Consider the following 11460-nt stretch of genomic DNA (forward strand, 5'->3'; position numbering starts at 1 on the left):
TGAAATAAAGTTCAAGTAAAATGGTGCTCAAGCACAAATAACAATGCACACATAAAAATAAAGTTTGGGAGGTTGCAGAAGGAGTCTCTCTCGATCTCGATCTCACACACACACACACACACACACACACACACACACACAGGTATTTCCAGTTACTTTACATTCAGTATAACATCACAGACACACAGGCTACATCTGATTACAAAGTCTCATCTGTACAGAACAGTATGATAAAATAATCGATGGCAAAAACATGTCACTGTAAATGTCTCCGTTGTGGGACGAATAAATGATTAATTGAATCATCTACACATGTAATCTCACTTTTACACACCAAAATAACGTTAACACAGAGTAAACGTTTGCTAATGGAGAGTCTATTTTGTCTCAATAAAAAGTTCATGACTATCGATAAAAAATATATATCAATAAACCTATTGTTCATTTTCGCGGTATTCCCCACACATTGCCAGTACACTATTACTGTAATATTTACACTTACCCATGTCCAAATGGATCCTTGTTGTTGTCTTTGTATTCTTCTTCTTCAGAAGAGTCGAAGACTTCAGGTTCTGAGGCTCTATCTTCACTGCTGCTAGCGAAAAAATCTCTAGCGAAGTCGGCAACTGTAACGTTTTTTTTAGCCATTTTATCTGTCTCTCATCCTCTCGTAAACTGATAGGAGACACGTGGTTTATGTTTTTTTACTTGGTGGGTAGGCCCTTAGTGATTTCTCGATGTCCATTGGTCATTTCAGACCATGATGGCTGCCGGCCGAGATTTCCTTGACGGACACACAAATCCACCAATCCCACACAGTGTAAAGTCGAGCTGCTTTGAGCAGCCATATTGGCTGCTGTGCCCTGGTTACAGTCTCACAGGAGATACCGCTGGAAAGCTACTCATTCTAATTCTTACTAGATACAACCATAGAGGATTAAAATATAACGCATGCATTCAGCGTGTCACATTAACTATCGCGGGCCGCCAGAAACATTTCCGAGGGCCGCCATTGGCCCGCGGGCCGCACTTTAAGAACCCCTGGTCTAGGGGTATGATTCTCGCTTCGGGTGCGAGAGGTCCCGGGTTCAAATCCCGGACGAGCCCAAGACATCTACATAGGTGTGCAACAGGTTTAGTTTAGGTATCATAAATTGTTCGTTGGAAGCAATGTGTACTTCACAATTTGACCAATACTGTGCCCTGCTAGAAATCTAGTGATTATTTTTGGTTAAATAATGATCAAGGCTCATCTTCTGTGTAGAGAAGCCATCCATTTTCGTCCAAGCTGTGTTCATTGTGGACAAAGTGCAATCCATGGAAAAGTGTTGTGCATTGTCATTTAACCAGGCTATCGTGTGGAAGACAGACAAACATTTATTTTGTAATGGCTCGTTGGTCTAGGGGTATGATTCTCGCTTAGGGTGCGTGAGGTCCCGGGTTCAAATCCCGGACGAGCCCAAGACATCTAGGTGTGGAACAGGTTTAGTTTAGTAATCAAAAATGGTTCGTTGGAAGCAATGTGTATTTCACAATTTCATCAATGCTGTGCCCTGCTAGAAACTTTGAGTTGAGTTGGGGCAAATAATGATCAAGGCTCGTCTTCTGTGTAGAGAAGCCATCAATTGTTATCCAAACTATGTTCATTGAGGACAAAGTGCAATAAACAGAATATCGTTGGGAAGACCAAAAAACACCCATTTTTCATGGCTCGTTGGTCTAGGGGTATGATTCTCGCTTTGGGTGCGAGAGGTCCCGGGTTCAAATCCCGGACGAGCCCAAGACATCTAGGTGTGGAACAGGTTTAGTTTAGGTATCATACATTGTTCGTTGGAAGCAATGTGTACTTCACAATTTCATCAATACTGTGCCCTGCTAGAAATCTAGTGATTATGTTGGTTAAATAATGATCAAGGCTCATCTTCTGTGTAGAGAAGCCATCCATTTTTGTCCAAGCTGTGTTCATTGTGGACAAAGTGCAATCCATGGAAAAGTGTTGTGCATTGTCATTTAACCAGGCTATCGTGTGGAAGACAGACAAACATTTATTTTGTAATCGCTCGTTGGTCTAGGGGTATGATTCTCGCTTAGGGTGCGAGAGGTCCCGGGTTCAAATCCCGGACGAGCCCAAGACATATACATAGGTGTGCAACAGGTTTAGTTTAGGTATCATAAATTGTTCGTTGGAAGCAATGTGTACTTCACAATTTGACCAATACTGTGCCCTGCTAGAAACCTGGTGTTGTGTGGCAAATCATTTTTAAGGCTAACTGTGTGTGTGTGTGTGTGTGTGTGTGTGTGTGTGTGTGTGTGTGTGTGTGTGTGTGTGTGTGTGTGTGTGTGTGTGTGTGTGTGTGTGGTGTGTGGTGTGTGTGTGTGTGTGTGTGTGGTGTGTGTGTGTGTGTGTGTGTGTGTGTGTGTGTGTGTGTGTGTGTGTGTGTGTGTGTTTGTGTCTTTCTCTCTCTCTCCCTCTGATTGTCTCCAGGTGTAGCCTCTCCTCCAGGTGCTCCCAATCCCCAATCAGGGCCTCCATAAAGGCCCTGAGAAAGGCTGCAGTCGCTCTCCCCTTTTCCTCCTCTGGCTACATGTGTAGAACCCTGTGTTTTGTCGATTGATAGGAGATGTGCTCCTAGATATATCGGTTTATTAGTATACTGTGCAAGTTGGCTGGTGAGCCTGTGTTCCTTTCTTGTCCATTAAAAGACCTGCTCGTGACTTCAGAGATCGGTTTCCTCTCTTTTCTCTCGTGCCTGGTCATTCTTGTGCTTTGTTACTCCCCTTGGTACCCCTAGATTTGGAGGGAACGTAACACTAACATTCTTTGTGGAGCAGCCATGCATTTGTAGCCAAGCCGTTTTAATGTAAGACACATCCCCAATAATAAAAACAGTTTGGAAGTTAAATGTAAGCAGGATTTTGGGGGAAGACCAAGATTGACATGACTCTTTGGTCTGGGGTATGATTCTAACATTAGGTTATTTGTGTCCCATCCTTGATTGGCCTAAAGTGATCAGTGAAGCTTGATTATCATTAGTGCTCTCTGAGTGGATAACATTAGAGTGAGAGATCTTTTTGCTTCACAACACACACATGTATACAGTATACACACATAACACCCCCCGCCCCGACCCACCCCCCGATTTTGTCTTTCATTTGTACTCAGTGTTCTCACATTTAATTTCGTTTTTTCTCACTGCAAAGGATTACAACAGCAAGTTGTTTTATTTTGTTATCATCCACTGCCTATACCTAATAAAGTCAGATTAGGTGGACCGTTGCTTCCTCTGGTACAATAATCCTACTAATATCCATAACAGTGTGTGTATTTGGGAGATTAGAGAGATTAACATCGGTAGAGATTTCAAGTTCATATTACTGTCTGAGCCCGGCTTTACTGTCTGTCCAGTTAACTGTACACTCTGCTTGATCTGTCTGATCTGATTCCAGGAAAAAAGACCAGACAGAGAAGAGAAGAAATGATAATGTTAAGAGGGCGAGAGAACTGGATAAAAGTAACGATAAATTAGGGAGTAGAGAAACAATGTGTTTTCCCATCAGCATGCATGCATGTAGTTCTCTCTGCCAACGCACTGCAGCCCTTTTAGCCGCTCATTCTCATTCTCTCTCAGCCTCTGCTTCCTCCTCCCTATCTACTCAAACAAACCTCCTTTCTGCCTCTCCATCGATTTAACACCCATGAATGTTTGACAGATTGGCTGGAGGGGTCATTTTTCAGTCTGCATTTGGGACGCTGTTTGGGTACATACTATACGTTTGTGTGTTTAGGTTGGGTGCCAAATTGTAACATCGGATAAAGGTGAAATAAAATGTGATACACAACTCTTCATATGTGTATGCCCATTCGTTATGCACAAATAATACACACCAGATATCAGACAACTTTCGAAAGTTCATTTTGTGCAGAATATAAATGACAGCAAGTACACACACATATACACACAATAATTACCTTGGAGGAGGGGTTTGTCTCCAACTACAAGTTGTTTTCTCTGATATTAGGATTAAACAAGCACTCAAGCACTGTTTCAAATGTGCTCCTGTTTGTATGGATGTACCTGTTACGGAGGTATTCCCACAGCGAGATCCAGCATTGAAAGAAATCACAGTGGAGGCCTAATGAGGGCAGAAAAAGATCCCAAATAGCTGAAAAAAGATATCTGCCACAGCCACAGGCTTAACATACTAAACCTGTGAGAAGTAAAGAGTGTGTGGGAGGCAGAAAGTCAGACAGTTTTATTTCTGTACCGCCAATCTTTCTGTAGACTTTCTTTTCTAAGACATTAAAGATGCTGTTCCTTCGTAGTTGATAACACTCACAAAACGAATTAAGCCAAAAGCGTTGACTTTAAGTAATTTAATTACATGTTCCATTCAATTTGATCATGTATGTTTAATGTAAATACTCACATTCAATGCTATGTTTTTCCATGAAGTTGACTTAGTGTGAAATAATTAAGTAACTTTTAGATCGGATTAATAGAATGAATGCCAATGTTTACATAAAGGTTATGTATTGATGCAATTAGGTAATGTTACGTTAAGGGAAGTTTGAAATAAACCTAATGTGTTTATTCACTTATTGCACATAAAGGTTAAGGGATGTTTTAAATGTTTTTCATATGCGTCATTGTGCAACTAAATCATATATGCACATACAAGAATAGTTTTCCAAGGTTTAATTCACAATGGAACTTTTTCAACATCTGCTCACATCCTTTCATCAAATCTGTCAATTAGTCAAGTTTCCAGATTGACTTCCAAAGACCAGACATTCAACATTACTTTGAGCTCAAACTATGATGGTATTTTCTTCAACCTAGCGCTGTTCACTAAACCTTAAACCACAAAGATTTCACAATATTTTCACAACCACATTGCAAACACTGAACAGTCAGTTTTGTTTTCACAGCAAGAGTACTTGTTTCACAGTTAAGAAAATATAATGGTCTGGAATAAACAGGAGGCAACTACAGTCCCCTGGATCAAGTTTGTAACCCATTAAGCTACCTTGAGCTGCTCCACACCTGACACTTTCATGAAGAGTTGGAATCTAATTCAAGTGCAACATTTTAAAATATAGAGCGGTGCAGGGATGACGTATTTTTGTAGTTCGACCCTGAAGGAAGCTGCCGGTTCCCTCGACCAAAAGCATCAGGATTTCTCCATAGGATTTTGGAATATTGTAAAAAATAAGGTCTGTGGAAAACGAACCTGTTTGATAAATGCACGTTTTGTTCAGCTGGATAATATCCACATATCTACCCTAATTTTGTACTCATTTTAATTATTTATAATTTGAATTATACGTGCATTTATCAAACAGGTTCGTTTTTCACAGATCTAGTTTTTTACAATATTCCAAAATCCTTTGGAGAAATCCTGATGCTTTTGGTCGAGGGAACCGGCAGCTTCCTTCAGGGTCGAACTACAAAAATACGTCATCCCTGCTCCACTCTATTTGGTATTAACACAGACATTTTCAAATTCAACACCTTGCGACTTTTGAGAACATCACATTTGTCCATTGTTAACATTTCCAGACTGACTTTCACAGAGGAATCTCACTTGGCATAGTAGCATTTTAAGTGGTGAGTCCATGAGATGTTTATAAAAAAAAGATCTCCATCGCTCTCTCATCTATTGCAACAACAAATGACTATGTGAAAAATATAAAAATGTACATGTCAAAGAACAGTTTTCTCCACCAAAATGGTCCATTGAAGTTCAAGCAAAATGAATGTGCCAAAAAATAACTGTCCCGGAGTTTAATATTTCCTACTTGAACTGCCTTAAGTAGTATGTAGTCATCAAACGTATATTGTCCAACAAAAACAATTCTTGTAACTCCTTGACTGTCCAGCCCTGGAATGATGGGCTCACTGCAGCATCTTGATGTTAAGGCTTTGGACCTTTGGGGACAGCTTGTTGCCATCCAAGTTCATCAACACTGTCTGTAAAAACTCGAAAGTGGACTTGAGTTCCTGTGGATAGCTCAAGTTGAGAGTGTAAATCAACCCAAAAAGCATGGCCCATCCAAACGAATGGCAGATTGGATAGCAGTTCCACACCTTCGATGATCACTCCTACTGTACATCCTCTGGCCCGTCCTCTTCGTCAGCGCCCTCATTGCGGATCACATGAAGCCCCATGGTTGTCTGTGGGATTGCACTCTCGGCTTCCTCACTCCTGACATTCTAAAAAAGGTGGAAAACGAGATCATTGACTATTTTGAAAAAGTAAACATAGTAAGTTTAAAAGGTTCAGTGTGTAATAGCGGAGATAGCAAAGCTCCCTTACTCCACCCTCCCTTTGGGAACATGTTCAGAAAGTATGGTGGCCTTGAAGGACAGTAAGTTAGTAACTGAAGATGGCATCAACCACCACTGCCTCAAGCCTTTCAGTATCAAGTGAGCTGAAGATGGACGTAGTTATTTATCTATAGTACTATATGTTATAGCTCAATAACTAAGGCTTTTCTAGCAGGCACCTACTATGTATACAAATGTGTATGGCCATTACATTTGTACGTTCTGTGCTACTGTAGAAACATGGCGGCACGTACCCGCTCCTATGTAGACAACAAAAACGATAAGTCTAGGGTAATAAAAATAACAAACTTAAGTTTAAGCCATTATACACTTGACACATTCTTACCTTTAATACAAAAAATGTAGAGTCAAATGACTTACCCGATACTCCTTGATGAGACTGTTGCTGTCCTCCTTCAGGTAGGCACACCTCTTTTCAGCTCGATGTCCTCACTCTATAAAAACAAGGCATATTCAATATTTCAAAAGGACATTACATTTCTACCAAGACTTTGCACAAAAAATGAATGCACACGTATATTAGTTACTGTTAATGTAAAAAAACCTGCAAGAAGAAGGTTGACATATGTATGTCTGATCAAAATACCTGTGCTATAAACTCTAATGTACTTTTTAATATCAGAATGTTGTTACATTTATTCATATCAAATACAGACCACTTTATGTGTGAACTGTGTTTGAGAGTCATAAAAGCATTAATATTAGGGCTGTCAGTCGATTAAAATATTTAATCGCGATTAATCGCATGATTGTCCATAGTTAATCGCGATTAATCGCAAATTAATCGCACATTTTGTATCTGTTCTAAATGTACCTTAGAGGAATATTTTTCAAGTTTTTAATACTCTTATCAACATATGAGTGGACAAATATGCTTTATGCTAATGTTTATTATCATTTGAACAATGACAAATATTCTCATGAATATTAAACACAACAACCTCTGAACATTACAAATATTCGCCTCAATTCAACCTGGAACCTCTCTCATACAATAATACAATACAAAGTGTGTGTGTGTGTGTGTGTGTGTGTGTGTGTGTGTGTGTGTGTGTGTGTGTGTGTGTGTGTGTGTGTGTGTGTGTGTGTGTGTGTGTGTGTGTGTGTGTGTGTGTGTGTGTGTGTGTGTGTGTGTGTGTGTGTGTGAAAAAAAATACACATGCGTTAATCGCGTTAAAATAATTAGTGGCGTTAATTTTTTTTTGCGTTAACGCGTTAACTTGACAGCCCTAATTAATATACATTCTAATGTAACGATTAGTCAAAGCGCAGAACACCATTTAAAGAGTATTGAAAAGATCAAGCCTTTGGATAAATTGCATTTCAGTTTAATTTTCTAAAAAAACAGACCACGCATGTACAGCATTGAAGGTGTACAGCTATGTGATCACATTCAAATTGACCATTGTGTGCTGAAATAAATACATTTGTGAAAAATGTATTTAGCCTTTACAAAGGATGCTATAACCACTCACATGAATGGGATTTATTATGAATGTGAAATCAATATTTTGCGTGCATCAGAAATATTTTCAATCAGATAATACTTGGGAGACCTTTCTCTCTACATTGAGTTTCCCATTATTAATGGGACATAAACAATATTACTTGATTGTGTTCATCAATTTTCTTCTTGTCAATTCAATCATCTCAAGAAACCTGCATGTTGTGGTAAAAATAAGGACGACTTTTAACATGAGCTGCACTTCAGATTTATCTTCATTGGTGGTGTGACAGTGCTAACATGAACTGTACACAATAAATCTATATTTTCAAGGATTTTGTTAAACCTGTTAAAACCAGTGTTGGATGGAAAAAAGATGCTCATATGGCATAATCATTTAATACACTTACCCTAGCTGTCGACGCCATGAGAAGCCGGATCTTCCTTCCAGCATCTCCTCCTCGATTGCGGAAGACCTTCAGTAGGTTAGGTGAGTACCTGTCAAGCTCTGCCAGGAACTTGGCTTGGAGGGGCAAAGTAGTAATTTGCATGAATGCTGCATTTATCTGAAACAAACAATGAAATAAACGTCACGTTCTTCAATTATACTTAAACAAAACAGTTTGAGCAAGCTCTACATCAGCAGAGCATTATTAATATAACAATATTATTATTAACGATACTCACTTCATGTTCTTGTTTTAATTTGCCATGTTTAAGCAGCTCGTATCTACTTGCAACAGACTTTCCACACACCTTACATTGCCACGGCACACGCCCATTCACATGTTACACCTAAAAAAAAAGACAAGTTTCAAAAACTTCTCAATGCTATCTAGTATAAGAAATGAAATAATTGCATCATGTTCAAATTACTTACCTATAAAGAGAGGTTGCCTATCCACAATGTTGATTTAGCTCCTAGATCTTGTACCTGAAAGCTATGACAAAAATAGCAAAAGGTTAGTTTCCAAAGGTGAGGAATAAGCTAACCTTTATTGGTTAAGGAGGCAGCCTGAGCAGCAATTGGCAGCTATATGTTTTACCCCACCTGCACACCTAAACATATCACCAATGGCCAAATAATTCACCAACTTGTGTATGTACAGAGTACTGTCATTAACAATGACAGTACTCTGTTGCAACAGCTGTATTTAAGTTCTCTCTCAAATAATAACTAAATAAAGAAATGCTCAAATAAGGGGAAATAAGGAAATACTTAATAGTATACATTTTTGCAGGAGTAAATAAATAAGAGAATGAAGAAAAACGGGAAGAAAAATAACATTGAAAAAAATACTAAATGAATGTATACAAAAAGTAAAATAAAGCATAAATACATAAGTAATTCATTAATATATATACACATACATCAAGTACATAAATGCATGAATATAAGTTGGTAAATGAAGAGGGCTCTAATATGTCTTAAATGAATTTATGTTCATCTATCTATTTAGGCATTTCTTTATCCTTTCCTAACTGTACTCCCTTTCTGTCTGGCTCGAGCTACCACGGCATTAGATAGAAAAGCAAACTTTGCTATCTAATGTCATCAAATCAAATCAGGTTTTACTTATATAGCACATTTTAAAAACGATTTTTGGTCAAGCCAAAGTGCTGTACATGCAAATAAAAAAAAGCAAATATAAAAATCACACACAGGTAAATGTCATGAGTCGTGCTCCACTCTGACTAGAAGGCCAGGGAGAAGAAGTGAGTCTTTAGTGTTGATTTAAAAACACCTAGGGTCTGGGCCGACCTCACATGGAGGGGCAGAGTGTTCCAGAGCCTGGGGCCAGCTGCTGCGAAGGCTCGGTGCCCTCGGGTTTTGAGCCTGGAATTGGGCACCATCAGCAGCAGCTGGTCAGCAGATCTTAAAGCTCTGGCTGGGGTGTAGCGATGGAGGAGTTCGGCTATATAGGCAGGAGCCAGCCCATTTAGGGCTTTAAAAACAAATAAAAAGGAGTTTAAAATCAATTCTGAACCGAACTGGAAGCCCAAGAATTGGGGTGATGTGCTCACGCTCTTTGTGGCCAGTCGGAAGACGTGCAGCTGCATTCTGAACTAGCTGCAGGTGTCTAATTGAGACCTGGTCCATACCCACATACAGAGCGTTGCAGTAATCCAGTCTCGAGGTAACAAAGACGTTAATAACCCTTTCTAGGTCTTTAAAAGATAAAAATGACTTGGTCTTGGCCAGTAGTCATATTTAAAAAAAAAAAAAGCAGGTCTTGACTATGGAGCTGACTTGCTTATCGAATTTAAAAGTGCTAGTGAAGGTCACTCCAAGGTTCATGACAGAGGGGAGGATGTTTTTATTGAGAGAGCCCAGAATTTCAACCGGAGAGGCTGGAGGTCGGGGTCCAAAAAAGATGACCTGTCTTGCTCTCGTTGAGGTTGAAGAAGTTTTGGCTCAGTCAGGATTTAATCTCTGTCAAGCAGTCCATCAACTGCTGTAATGAGTTGACATTAGAATTAAGAGGCAGATAAATCTGTACATCATCAGCGTAACAATGGAAGGAGATGTTGTGTTTTGTGAGAATTGAACCTATGTACAATAGAAAAGGGATGGGGCCCAGGATAAAGCCTTGGGGAACCCCACAGGTAAGAGGGGCTTTAGTAGAGGAGAAGGCACCTAGCTGCACTGAGAAGCTGCGGTCTGTCAGGTAAGACCTAAACCATGCAAGAGCAGAGCTTGTGATGCCTGCGGACTGTTCGAGCCGCGACAACAGGATGCTATGGTCTACAGGTCTAACAGCATCAGGACAGCTGGGCTACCTGAGTCGGTGGCTAGGAGCAGATCATTAAAAACTCTTTAAAAGGGCTGTTTCAGTGCTATGCATAGGTTTAAAGCCAGACTGAAACTTTTCATGAATGCCATGCGTGGTTAAGAACGACTGCAGCTGGGCGTAGACTACTCGCTCCAGGGCTTTAGATAAAAAAGGTAGCTGGGCGATGGGCCTAAAATTTGCGAGAATGGAGGGGTCGAGATTTTTCTTTTTAAGTAGTGGCTACACCATGGCATGTTTGAAGGCACCCTCTTCCTCCGGTCCACATTAATACAAATGATCCCAATACGTATGCTTGTATGAACTATGAAAATATCTTAAAATCAATACAAATGTATTTATTATAAACGTTAGTCCTTAACACCTATCACTGTGTATATCACCATTCAAACATATTTTAAAAGTTGAACAAACCCCACACAGCTCAGTAAAGACTGTGAAATGTTGACTTTATTTGATAATTTCAGTAAAAACTAACGTTCATATTTCTCTTTTTGATTATAATACTGATGAACGTTCAAAACAAAGCACTTTGGCAACTTACCACATAGGCTACGTTTTAAAATGCTTAATAAGCAGCGTAACTTTCATGATATCATTTCTCTGTCATATGTCGGTTGTTTCCGTGAACGGCCGACTGTTGAGTGACGGCAAATGCTGCGGCCGCAAGGCATTGTGGGGCAGCATTTTCTCCTCTCCTTTCGTCAAGGGAGGTTCAGTGGTTCCTAAGCTAAAGGAGGTTATAAAGGAAGTTTGAAACCTCATTTCCTATCATCTAGAGAATTGGAACGGCTCTTATCATGGCTGCCACTGAGGGACTTCTGGGTCATTTCACTCCGTTAGGAAGGTTCCTAAGCTAAATGGACTATTCGAC

The 11460-nt window shown here is 39.7% G+C and overlaps 3 non-coding genes across 3 annotated transcripts; all 3 read left to right on the forward strand.

The window, feature by feature from the left end:
• The first annotated feature begins 1389 nt into the window (after positions 1–1389).
• trnap-agg lies at positions 1390–1461 on the forward strand. Its single transcript has one exon. It is a non-coding gene; the product is annotated as a tRNA-Pro (tRNA).
• Positions 1462–1708: 247 nt separating this feature from the next.
• Positions 1709–1780, forward strand: trnap-ugg. The gene has a single exon. It is a non-coding gene; the product is annotated as a tRNA-Pro (tRNA).
• Positions 1781–2057: 277 nt separating this feature from the next.
• On the forward strand, positions 2058–2129 carry trnap-agg. The gene has a single exon. It is a non-coding gene; the product is annotated as a tRNA-Pro (tRNA).
• The last annotated feature ends 9331 nt before the right edge of the window (positions 2130–11460 follow it).

The sequence above is a fragment of the Gymnodraco acuticeps genome, unplaced genomic scaffold (genome assembly GCF_902827175.1).
Source record: "Gymnodraco acuticeps unplaced genomic scaffold, fGymAcu1.1, whole genome shotgun sequence".
In the NCBI taxonomy this organism is placed as follows: Eukaryota; Metazoa; Chordata; class Actinopteri; order Perciformes; family Bathydraconidae; genus Gymnodraco; species Gymnodraco acuticeps.